This window comes from Bison bison, unplaced genomic scaffold (genome assembly GCF_000754665.1).
Source record: "Bison bison bison isolate TAMUID 2011002044 unplaced genomic scaffold, Bison_UMD1.0 scf7180017864036, whole genome shotgun sequence".
NCBI lineage: Eukaryota > Metazoa > Chordata > Mammalia > Artiodactyla > Bovidae > Bison > Bison bison.
The window spans coordinates 4,907,503-4,918,982 of NW_011494608.1; the positions used below are offsets into that span (position 1 = coordinate 4,907,503).

General features: G+C 50.4%; 1 protein-coding gene across 1 annotated transcript in view; it reads right to left on the minus strand.

Annotated features, from left to right (window-relative positions):
* The window catches only part of COL22A1 (collagen, type XXII, alpha 1), a 226,139-nt gene extending 214,668 nt beyond the window's left edge, over positions 1–11,471 (minus strand). Inside the window, exon 1 of the mRNA XM_010834806.1 lies at positions 11,368–11,471. The gene's annotated coding sequence lies outside the window, so the exon portion shown is untranslated. The remainder of the gene's footprint in view (positions 1–11,367) is intronic.
* Positions 11,472–11,480: the final 9 nt, after the last annotated feature.

The following is an 11,480-nucleotide window of genomic DNA, read 5'->3' on the forward strand; positions in this document are numbered from 1 at the left end:
CTGGAAAATCCCATGGATGGAGGAGCCTGGTGGGCTGCAGTCCATGGGGTCGCTAAGAGTCAGACACGACTGAGTGACTTCACTTTCACTTTCCACTTTCATGCATTGGAGAAGGAAATGGCAACCTACTCCAGTGTTCTTGCCTGGAGAATCCCATGGCCAGAGAAGCCTGGTAGGCTGTAGTCCATGGGGTCACACAGAGTCGGACACGACTGAAGCAACTTGGCAGCAGCAGACAGCATATTAAAAAGCAGAGACATTACTTTGCCAACAAAGGTCTGTCTAGTCAAGGCTATGGTTTTTCCAGTGGTCATGTATGGATGTGAGAGTTGAACCATAAAGCAAGCTGAGAGCCAAAGAATTGTTGCTTTTGAGCTGTGGTGATGGAGAAGACTCTTGAGAGTCCCTTGGACTGCAAGGCGATCCAATCAGTCCGTCCTAAAGTAAATCAGTCCTGAATATTCATTGGAAGGACTAATGTTGAAGCTGAAACTCCAATACTGTGGCCACCTGACATGAAGAACTGGCTCATTTGAAAAGACCTTGATGCTGGGAAACATTGAAGGTGGGAGGAGAAGGGGATGACAGAGGATGAGATGGTTGGATGGTGTCACCGACTCAATGGACATGAGTTTGAGTAAACTCCAGGAGTTGGTGATGGACAGGGAAGCCTGGCGTGCTGCAGTCCATGGGGTCGCAAAGAGTCTGTGACTGAGCGACTGAACTGAACTGAACTGAATCCACTCTCAGCCCCTCTCATGCTTCCACCTAAGCCCGAGTGCCCCCAGTAACCAGGTGCTGGCAACCTCGCAAGGCACTAAGAACATCTCAGAATCCTGCACTCTTGGAGCTGCACGGTGTCCGAGAGATGTTAACCATCTTCGGGTGAGGAAGCTGAAGGGAGGATCCAGCCCTCACTTGGAGCCCCTACCTTAAGAGATGCTGTAGTCTAGCATCCAAGCTCCTGGCTCAGCCCTGGGGGTACCCAGGACCCCAGAATTTCTGAAGACACTTTTCCTTCTGAGGGTGAGACTCTGACATCTGAACCAGATTGTAACCCTGTGGGTTAAGCTCTGTAAGTCTGTAAAGGGCCTTGGGCACAGTTGTCATTGGAGCACACAGGTCTGTTCACATCATTCCCAGCAGAAAGCCTTCTCCTTCCGGCCCTCAGTCTGGTCCCGATCTCCTTTTCCAAGTTCGTGGTCCCCACCGAAAAGGCTCCTCATGAGCCTTTTCCTCCAGCCTCAGCAACTTCCCCCTCTTTCTTCAACACCCCACAATTGCCCTAAGTCTTTGCCACTGCCTCTGTCATTACCTCTGGGATGACAAGTCTTTTCCTTGCCAGGCAGACTCCTACTCATCCTTCAAAACCCCTAGGATGCATCTTCTCCTCTGTGAAGCCTTCTCTGATTTCCCACAGAGGGAGTGTCACTATCTTCTTCAGGCTCCCACAGACCCCCGGGATGATACTGTTTTATCATCTCACAAACAATATTAAAACTGACCTCCTTATCTTCTGAACCCTGTCAAGTGGGAAGCTGATATTGTAGTGTGTTGCTGTTGTTCAGTAGCTCATTTGGGTCTGACTCTTTGTGACCCCATGGACTGCAGCACTCCAGGCTTCCCTGTCCTTCACTGTCTCCCAGAGTTTGCTCAAACTCATGTCCATTGAGTTGGTGATGCTATCCAACCATCTCATCTCCTTCTCCTTTTGACTTCAGTCTTTCCCACCATCAAGGTCTTTTCGAATGAGTCAGTTCTTCGCATCAGGTGGCCAGAGTATTGGAGTTTCAGCTTCCACGTCAATCCTTCCAATGAATATTCAGGGTTGATTCAGGTTGTATTATGATGGGCTCCAGCATAACTGTCTCTCTCTCCCTCTTTCTGGGCCATCAATACATGAGCCTAAGGAGTGACTGAGCTGAACTTAAGGCATTTCCCCTCTGGCCAGGCCTCTGGGGGTGGGCAGAGGTGAACTCAGGCAGCTTTGGCTCCTCCCATCCCCTCATCTAGTGTTTATGTTATTTTATCTTATTTCCTATGATCTTTTTTCCTTCTCCTTCTGGGTCAGGAAGATCCCCCTGGAGAAGGGATAGGCCACCCCCTCTAGTATTCTTGGGCTTCCCTGGTGGCTCAGGCAGTAAAGAATCCACCTACAAGGTGGGAGACTTGGGTTCTATCCCTGGGTTGGAAAGATCTCCTGGAGGAGAGCATGGCAACCCACTCCAGTATTCTTGCCTGGAGAATCCCATGGACAGAGGAGCATGGCAGACTACAGTCCCTTGGATTGCAAAGAGTCGGACACGACTGAGCGACTAAGCACAACAGCTTATTGGTCTGTGTTTTCCACGGAGCTCCTTAGACTTAGCGGTCATGTCTCAGGGCCTGGAAGGGTGACAGGCACAGAGCAGGCACTCCATGCATCAGCATAACCATGACAGAGTGTCTCCACTAACTTAACTCTACATTGACTTAGATAATAAAAGCACGTTCTCTTTTATTTTTTTGAAAAAAAACTAAAAAATATAATCTTAAAACTTCTACGTCCTGAGAATAGAGCAAGCATGTGGCTTATGAGCACAGGAGTTACCGTCTCTGTCTAGTCACAAAGGGTGTTTCTTTTTTTCTAAGAAAGCTTCTCAGATCTCCAGGACCCATGCTCCGCAGGTGTGAGTAGGTGGGGAAGGTCAGGGATGCCTGGGGAGGAGCCAGGAAGAGACCCCCACGGGGTGAGTTTCCTTCTCAGGGAATCAATGCACAGATGTGCCTGACACAGTGGGACCAGGGAGGTTCGTGCCCAGCGTTTCCCAGGGCTCCGGCTCACTGTTGTTCAAAGGATCCGCTGTTCTGGCATCACTGTGCAGGGACTCCAGGACCAAGGAGAAGAGGAAGCTCCAGAAATACCTCCCCTTCGGGGGGGCGGCAGTGGGAGGGGTTCTGCTCATCACCTCTGTCCTTTGCCGTGTCCAGTGAAGTCAGGCTTTTCAAACCCAGTCTGAGCATTTCTCGGTGGGAGAATTCGCAGGAGCGATAGAGAAGAGCCTCTTGAAAGGTTCTCTCTGAGGACTGAACCCTGCCACCCCATCCTCTTTCCTTCCTTTTCACCTGAGAACAGTCCACACGTGGCAGATCAACTCGTGGCGACGTTAACGCATCACAAGGCCCTCGTGCATCCATCCACCCGCAGGCTTGGTCTCTCACTCACCGTTTCGTCAGTCGGCTCTCTCGCCCGCCCTCCACCCAGGGAGTCATGCATTTCTGCACCCCCTCCGTCCTTCCCCACCTCATCACCACCAACCACCCACCCACACAGGCGCTCACTCACACCGCAGGCCCAGTACGGAACCCACTCCCACCCAAGCCCACACCAGAGCTTCGGCAACGGAGATAAACCAGGCAGAGTTCCTGCCTCCGGGACTGCACATGGTAGGAACACAGCCCCAGAGAGGAACAAGGCATTCAAAATAGTGTGGGGTCAGTTGCAGCGACGTGGGTGAACAGAGTGAAGAAAGTCAGAAAGAGAAAAGCAAATACCATATATTAATGCGTATGTGTGGAATCTAGAAAATGGCACTGATGACCTGTTTGCAGGGCAGGAATAGAGACACAGACAAACAGAACGGACGTGTGGACCCTGCAGGGAAGGAGTGTGGAACGGCCTGCGAGAGTAGCACTAACATATATACACTGCCATGTGTAAAGCTACCGGGAAGCTTCTGCATAGCACAGGGAGCTCAGCTCGGTGCTTGCTCTGTGATGACCTAGAGGGGTGGTGGGGGGTGAGGGGTAGCGGGGAGGACTCAAGGGGGAGGGGATATGTGTGCATGGCTGATTCATTTTCTTTCACAGCAGAAACTAAAACAACATTGTGATGCAATTATACTCCAGTTAAAAAAATAAAAACAAATAAAAATAGTTTGGGGAATTCTCCACTTTCCTCCAAGGCTCCGTGTTTACCCTCTAGGAAGCCGGATGTGAGAGCCCAGCCTTAACAGACAACACACTGACACAGAGAAGGGAAGGGAGGGGAGGGGAGGACAAAGTTGGGGGAGCACAAGCGAAAGAGGCTTCTGCTCTTATCTGGCCATTTGCCCCTGGACAGGTCGCCTACCGCTCTAGGTCTCTTCTCCTACATAAAGTGATGACTAACTCTGTCTAGTATTCTTGCAGAAATTAGCCGGGGGGAGTGTGTTCCAGTAAGTCCTGCTGCTTGGTGAGTGGTTGGCTAGGGGCACCCAAACCCCCACCTGAACACACCGGCGGCAGCGTGGCCTCAGGGCACTGGGGTATCTGCCCCTTGAGGCCCTAAACACATCTGGCCTGCAGCAGGCATTCAGAGCACTAACCGGACACAGCCCTGGGGGCAGGGCTATCAGGAAATGACCAACCAAAGAGGCAAGAGATATAGGTATTTGTAGTCAGTATGTAATGCTGGAGATCCTGGTTGGATTCCTGGGTCAGGAAGTTCCCCTGGAGAAGGGATAGGCTACCCACCCCAGCATTCTTGGGCTTCCCCAGTGGCTCAGACGGTAAAGAATCCACCTGCAATGTGGGAGACGTGGGTTCGATCCCTGAGTTGGAAATCCCCTGGAGGAGGGCATGGCAACCCACTCTCTTGCCTGGAGAATCCCATGGACAAAGAGCCTGGTGGGCTACAGTCCACCGGGTTGCAAAGACTCAGACATGACTGAGCGACTTAGCACAGTACATTCAGTATGTGCTGTACAGCCAGTGCATCGTCTGAGGGAGGGGTGATCCTCTGTGATCAGGTGTTGAGGACTTTCTTTTCCAGCATAAGAACAGGCTGGTGTGGCTGACAGGGAATCCTGGGGCCTGTACGACCTTCTAAAGGTTCTAGCAAGTTGACCTACCAGGCATTAAGGATGTCAGATCTACTCACTGACCAGAGATTTCTGGGCCCTGAGCTGTCCCTCACCGTGTTTTCTGAGCCCATCCCCTTGGCTCCGGTAGAGATTCTCTAAAAGGTCCTGGACCACACAGACAAGCAAGAGAAGGGCCAAATTCAGACCCAAGCCAGACTTACACCCACCAACACAGCCCAGTCCATGAATCCAGGCCCCTAGGGCTCAGTGGGACCCCCAGAAATGCCCAAGGTCCAGAGCTGCCTGGTCATCACTCGGAGCTCACCCCCCACCCCACCACCACCACGCCACGCTGATGGGAAGGACTAACATCCGCCATGCATGCCTGTGTGTGGGACGCTGTGCCAGACACTGCAAATAATGGTACCACTTTTCCAATCTTGATATTTCACTCCCTTATTTGTGATTTAAACCAAGCTGTAATTTTATTAATCGGATACTATGTGCCAGGCACTTGATTATCACCGTTTGGAAATTCCTTCCTCCCACAAAGATGTACTAAGTTCCTTACTGCACCCACCACTGTGCAGACACTAGTAATTCAGAGATAAGAAACACAAAACCCGTGAACTCCAGGAACTCACTAGCAAGGGGCAGAAACAGACCAGCCCTTGGGGGATGACAGAAGTTGAAGACATGAAGCTGTGGCAGCATGGGGGGCAGGGGGCAAGGAGCACCGGGAGGGCAGGGTTCGTGGGAGAAGCGAGCTGCAGGGAAAGCCCACGCGGACTTGCCCACAGCAACTCAGGAGCAAAGGGAAAAGCTGAGCTGCAGTAGGTGTTTCCACAGAGACCATGGCAAACATGCCATCCAGGGTCTTATCCTGCCTGTCTGTTTCGCTGAAGGCCAATGAAGACCATTGCCCCACAGCCCAGTGGCCTCAGAGAAACCATTAGACCAGGCAAAACAGGCAATTCAACCTTTCAGTTATTAACAGAGCCCCTCCTATGAGCTAGACACAGTGGTAGGTAAACTTGTTGTAGTAGTCATTGTTACTACAATTGTTCAAATGTTGGATTTTTGATTGATGTGTATGTTTGGATATAAGATTCTGAAAGGGTATTTGTCAGAATGTTACTACTGGATAAGCTGGGGAGATGAAAACACAGGACATTGCCAATAATTTTGCCCTTGTAAAAATACACTTTCAAGTGTAAAGCAACTATACACTAATAAAAAAAAAATAAAACAAACATACATGTATTTAAATGCTAAAAAACATGCTTTCATTGCTTTTATAATTTAAGACATTCTAATGAAAAATATTTTCTAAAAAGAACAAAGATTGTCCATTGGATGAATGTTATACATTTATCTTACACACTTAAGGCAGATCGGAATTTTGGTTCAGCCCATGGATTCTACACGAAGACATGGGTTTGAGTCCCAGCTCAGCTGCTTACTTACTGAGGGACTAAACATCTGTAAGCCCCGGATGGACAGGCCACTGAGCTGTCCATCTGCACAGGGGTTAGCAGCATAACTGATCCCCAGGAGTGATGGGAGAATGTGGATTATATACCCTGGGACCAACTGGGGTCCAATCTCAGGCTTAGGGTCACATTAGTCTTGTTTTTATAGAGGTCAAAAAAATGTCATGGGAAAGGAGATTTCAATTATTCTACTTTTCTTTTTTTTCTTTGGCCACACCGCATGGCATGTGGGATCTTAGTTCCCTGAACGGGGATGGAACCTAACCCCTTGCATTGCAAGCACAGAGTCTTAACCACTGGACTGCCAGGGAAGCCCCCTTTAATTATTCTAAGTACCGCCAAAAACATGGAGTAAGGGCTGACAGACAGAGGTGGCAGGGAGAAAGTTTTCATTTTAACGTGATATCCACTAACAAACCACTGGTTCCCCTTGGGAGGTGGCAGTTTCTCTGCCCCGGGAGTAGGATAGGAGAAGGTAGGCAAAGGCTGGGACAGATGAGTCAGACTCCGGTAGAGGAGATGGGGCAAGGTGGCTGTGATGGTCATCTCACAGGCTTGAGAAGAAAGAGCCTGTTAAAGGAACGACTATCCGGTAAAGCCCTGTGTGGTCATGAATCTATCACCCCAAAGAAGCTTGTAGCACTGTTTGATTTTCAAGTGAGACTTTGTTGAATGGATTGTTGAGTTCAGTTTGCTTTTTCTTGTTTTTATACAGCACACTCTGGCTTCAGCTACTTGGCTGCTGGGCAGTCAAGACCAGTTCCAATTGGCTCCTCTCTGTCAGGATGCAGTTAAAAGAAAGTCTTCTCTTTAGAGAGCTCCAAACAAAAAGGATGTGCAAATTGCTTTTTTTTTCCAAAACTGTATTATGAACCCAACTTTAAGAAATTAAAATGATGTTCTCATCTCTATCAGAACTTAGGCAGAGTTAGCTAGAAGTAGTGAGCACACAGTAACTGGGAGTGTCCAAGCTAAGGCAGGCAGACAGCAGATGAGAACTTAACCCCATCAAATGGGGTTTGTCACTAGAGGGTTCCGACAAGCTCCACGACCACAGCGGGAGGGCTGGTTGGCACATTCCCTGGATCTCGGCCAAGACTTCCCTCTGTTCAGACCACGATGTTACCCAGCTTTTGGCTTCTCATAAAGGCCCAAAACCTCCTGAGAGCCACTAAAATGGCCGTGCCCTTTGACCCAGAATGCCTATTCCTTAGGAATAATCTCAGGGAAGGCATCGCAAGGGGGGGAAGTCACACGCAGAAAGATGCTCGCTGAGGCAGCAAGCGGGAATGGGGAGTTGGGGGGGCACATCCACCAAAAGGATTAGAAGAAGCGATAAAAAATGGTGCTTACTAAACCACAAAGAAGGCAATGGCACCCCACTCCAGTATTCTTGCCTGGAAAATCCCATGGACAAAGGAGCCTGGTAGGTGGCAGTCCATGGGGTCGCACAGAGTTGGACACGGCTGAGCAACTTCACTTTCACTTTTCACTTTCATGCATTGGAGAAGGAAATGGCAACCCACTCCAGTGTTCTTGCCTGGAGAATCCTGGGGACGGGGGAGCCTGGTGGGCTGCTGTCTAGGGGTTGCACAGAGTCGGACACGACTGAAGCGACTTAGCAAACCACAAAGAAAGCGACCAATTTTGCTAAATCATAAGGCTGAGGAGTGCTACATGTCACTCACTCATTCAACGTTGCAATTCCTGTGGACATTTGTTCACTTACTCATTGCAAAGTGCAAGGAGGAGAGGTCAGTGTGGCCGCCTGGCCTTGACACACACACACACACACACACACACATGCACAATGGGCAGGAAGACCAAGGGGAAGCCCTCTATGCCCGGGTATCTCTCAGTAGACATGCATTTAAGACCCATCTCTGTCTCTAAATACAAAACAGTCAAGTCATTCACGTTCTCCTGGACTCTGTCCCTTCATCTGTAAAATGGGGCAACTGTACTCTTCTCATCTTACCAGATACATCCTTCTTGATTTCTGTTATTTGATTTTTATTAATAAAAATATTTATTTAATAAAAATGATTAAAGTTGTTTTTGTCAGGCAAGCTGCCTTGTCTTCCACTCTTGAGTAGGAAGATGGGCTAAGAATTCCTCAGGGACCTTTCCCACCCTAAAGATCCCTGTGGGCTTTTTTCATTCTGGCTCTCCTCAGCTGCCTGCATCTGTAATGGTGGCTCCTTCTGTTGGTGTGATAAGGGCTTTGATCCCCCAGATGTGGCTTTGAATCTTGGCTCTTGTATTCCCTCTACCTGTCCCGAGGTAAGCCATTCAGACTCTCACCTTCGGTTTCCTTGTTCACAAAACCAAGAAATGAATGACCCACAGAGAGTTCACAGTCCTGACCCGAGTGACCACACACCCATGCTGGCCTCTATTGGCAGCAGCACTGAAGTAAGAGCAGGGGGCCAGAGTGGATGAGCAGAATTTTAGGGAAGGAAGCACTTAGGAAGTGCAGACCCTCAAGCTGGGAGAAGACCTTAAATGTTCACATGGCCATCGACGTTCAGATCAGCACCCATTCCGGCCCTGTGAAATGGCCGTCCAACCTCTGTTTAAATCCCTCCAGCATCGGAGCCTCGTCCCCCAGTGATTGAATCCAGGGGAACCCCTCCTGTCTCTGACCCGATATTCCCACTGGACAGGAATCCAGCATCCAGTGAAATTTCATTCACCGGTCCTCCTGCTTCCACCCTCTGGGGACCAAGACAGTGGGTCAGCTGTCTCTTCTCCACAGCATCCCCGCAGATTCCATCAGCCACGGGTCTTCTCTCCTCCGCAACAGAGGCTCTTTCTTACAGTCCACAGCTCTGTTCCCAGGGCAGCCTGCATTCTCTCTGAAAGTGACTCTGCTTATCTGCAATCCTCTTAGAATGGAGCCAGAGGGAGAGAGAGAAGCTGGACCTTCCAGTCCAGAGGGGGCAAGCCCCCTGCCGGTCACACCAGTCACACCGATGACCCTGGATGACCAGGGGGCATCCGCCTGGCTGGTGGGCAGCCACATGGACGGCCTCCCTGGGACACAAGCCCAAGGCTGTCCCATCTTCTCACTTTTCAAGAGAAGCCAGAGATTAAGATGTGTACATGAAATCTCCTGATTCAGTTTATGTTGAAAAGTAATCAAAACAAATGCAAAATGCTCCTAAGAAGCATTAAGACTATCTGAGGGCTGGATCAGCCTGTAGGCCACTTCCTTAACCATTTTGTAAATAATGAAAAAACTTTCGAGAACCTGACGAAACTTTGAAGAAGCTCCAGGGGAAAAAAAAAGTTACAAATTTCTGCTCCCAACATTTTCAAGGCCCCAAGGAGGTGTGTGCGTGTGTTCCGACAGTTGTGTCTGACTCTTTTCGACCCCAGGGACTGTAGCCCACAGGCTCCTCTGTCCATGGGATTTTCCAGGCAAGCATACTGGAGTGGATTGCCATCTCATACTCCAGCAGATCTTTCCAACCCAGGGATCCAACTCAAGTCTCTTGTGTCTCCTGCAATGGCAGGTAGATTTTTTACCATTAGCACCACCTGGGAAGCCCCTTCAAGGCCCCATTGATCCCCAGAGTCACTTGTGGATCTGCAGGAAAGGAAACCCTCGACTCTTCCAGCCTCTTGACAGACACAGGACACCCACCGACACAAGGTGGCAATTTCCCTCAAATCACACAGCTGGCCCCTGAGCAGCAGAGTGACAAGGAGATGCAGGATGGGGTGGGGGTACAACCACTGATGCCACCCCCTCCCCGGGTCTGTGCAGCAGAAGCTAACTTAGATCCACCACATGCCAACGAGGTCCCGGGCACTCTCAAAGTTCTCCCTGTGTGCTTTAATCATGTCCATTTGGCAGATAAGGAACCCGAACCTCCCTGGGCACAGCTCCCCCAGCTCAGGGCAGCCAGAGAGAGCAACGGAGTTAAGACCAGGAAGCCAAATGAGCAGCAAGGCTCCTGACCTTCTTCAGCATCAGTGCCAACCAGATAGCACACCCCACTCAGCCCAACACAGAAGCCCTGGGCTTTAGAACTTCCCTGGAACAACTCAGTGAACTAAACTCAAAGGGTCTGAAGATGTGGCCCATCACCGGGGGCTCTCACAGCACAAGTCTGGCGTCCTAGGATTTTTCCGGGTGTACATCCTCAATGAGACACAGACAGACGGGAGCTGGAATGACCTGTGTTCCCACAGGGGTGCCGTACAAAGTGCTGGAAGATGACAAGTAATGGAATGATGTTCTGTGGAGGGGACCAGGGGGTCGCCCCCTTCAGGACATGCCTGATAAGCCTCTCCCCTGTCTGTCATCTCTGAGTCTGGACTTGAGTGGGGAGAAGGGAAGGTACATTTTCCCAAAAATGTGACTAATTCCAATTACACTTTATAACCTGGGACAAGAAGCTCAGGTCTGCTGCAGAGACTGGCTTTGCAGAAAAGGAACAAAAACACCTTCCTGGGCCGGAGAAAGTTGGGAGAGGGAGACACACTGCTCAGATAGGAAAGAGATGTCAACTGAGACCAACAGGCAAAGCTCCTGGACACTGAATGCAAAACCAAAGGGACACTATCCTTCCCCACTTCACTCTCTTTGTGATTTTTTGTCTTTTTTTTTTTTTTTAATCTTTCTGGCTCCTCTTCCAAATTTCTTATTGGAAAGTTAAAAGAAGCTAGGATGTCTCAACAACTCAAAAGTAGCAACTCAGAAACCAACCTGCATCTGACAGGCTGCCGGGTGCCAGCCACCCTGTGCTCCTGTTTCCCAGGGTTGTTTGGCTGGAATCAAACAGGTGCTTCTCACCGACTTTGCTCCATCCCACTCTGAACCTGGGCCCAGCACAGGCCCACCTGTCAGGACCGAGGCCACACTGCCTGAGGAGCTCAGTGCGCTGGTGCTCCAGAAAGAGCTAGATCCCAGGGAGGAGAGGGCATTGCCCCCGGGGCTCACGCCCCCAGGACGCTCCCCTCCTGGTCGCGGAGGAGATGGGGGAAGCCTGAAGCCCTGTGACCCCCAGCAGCCCCGAGCAGAGAAGAGAAGCCGGCCTTACCTGGCAGGGGCGAGGCTCAGGGGGATGCCAGCCGGGGTCCCAGTCCAGGCGGATCCAGAAGAAGCGAGTCTGGAGAAGTCGCGAGCCCCAGGCAGCCCCCTCCCGGGCGGGGG